Below are 1,460 nucleotides of genomic sequence, written 5' to 3' on the forward strand. Positions count from 1 at the left end.
ACATCTGCGAACCTACGAAGATATGGGAGTATCAAGTAGAACTTGTAAAAAACTATCAAGTCCACCAGAATCCACAATTCTCACACATAATGAAAGCAACACCATCCCACTCAATATTGAACTTTTAATTAAAGAAAGTTTCTCTATTATAAATGAACTCCCAACTTTAAATAATAACACAGCTTCACTACAATTAAGTCTGTTCTGTATACATTAATTTCTTGACGAACTAATATTTCGTTTATAAAGAAAATACAGGTTTAATTTCACAGAGAAGCAGACAATGGCTAGCAAATCTATTTTAGACAATAAAGATACGTTCATACTCTTGCCAATAGGATATGTAAAAATGAAATTTTTTGCCATGATTCTGTCCACAATGCACTGAGGTTATTTGTTCCTGTTTGACGCACGCACGCGTTAATATAGCGATAGCATTCAAAGATAGGCGGAATAATATAGACTGAGTTACTCGGGTAAGGAGTTGGCCTAGTTTACAGATTCTACGAAAGCCTGCAAAAATAAAATGTTGAGAAAAAAAATATTTACAAAATTGCTAGAGATATAACACGAACGTTTTTGTTTCATGTTATTTTATCACAAATTAGAGCCTCTAAACGGTGTCATATTAATTCTAATAAACAGAACAACAACAAAAAGGCCTTCAACTCTTGGTAGTATCAACGTCTTACTCGGTACTTTACAAATTCAATAATAAGGTCCGGGCGGTGAATATGAATACACGCATAAACATTCTCCCTAGCTTCTACACGTCAACGATTTTTGCAACACCTCATTCGTCCACAGTTTATTGGTGTAATATTGTGAACTGCATTGGCCAAGATCAACTATTAAAGCCATAGATCAGTGGTTCTCAAACATTAGTAATCCGAAAACCTCCAAACTTAACTATGTTTTTTGCTTTGAAAAACAAATGCTGTGTGCGCGAAAAGCTGTATTCCAAAATTAAATTTTTTAATTTATATAAATTTAATTCTACGAAAAATATTGATTATTCTATAAATCATATCTTTTAAAACATTTTTATGAAATTTCGTACATAACTCGCGGACTTCCAGTTTGGGAAACGCCGACTTAGATAGCTAAAAAGAAAAGATGAAATCCGTGTCGGTGACAGATTGGATTATAAGAGATTAAGGATGAAATTAGACAAATCACCAAAGAAAATAATCGTTTAATCAGTAATGTTTTAAGCAACGACCATGGGCGCCCAGAGAAATATTTTCGAGGGAGAGTGCCAAAATACGTATAGGATCTATTTTTTTTTTTTACTAGCGTACGTCAACATGCATAAACGCAAACACAAATTTACAGTGTTAATAAAAATTATTAAAAATACGTTTTTAACACTTTTTGGCAATGCTTATCAGTTTTAACTTTATAATAGTACTAGATGGACGGGTGAAATAAAAACTGGTTGGTAACAAAATATAGGAAAT

Source organism: Limulus polyphemus, unplaced genomic scaffold (assembly GCF_000517525.1).
Source record: "Limulus polyphemus unplaced genomic scaffold, Limulus_polyphemus-2.1.2 Scaffold5114, whole genome shotgun sequence".
Lineage (NCBI taxonomy): Eukaryota > Metazoa > Arthropoda > Merostomata > Xiphosura > Limulidae > Limulus > Limulus polyphemus.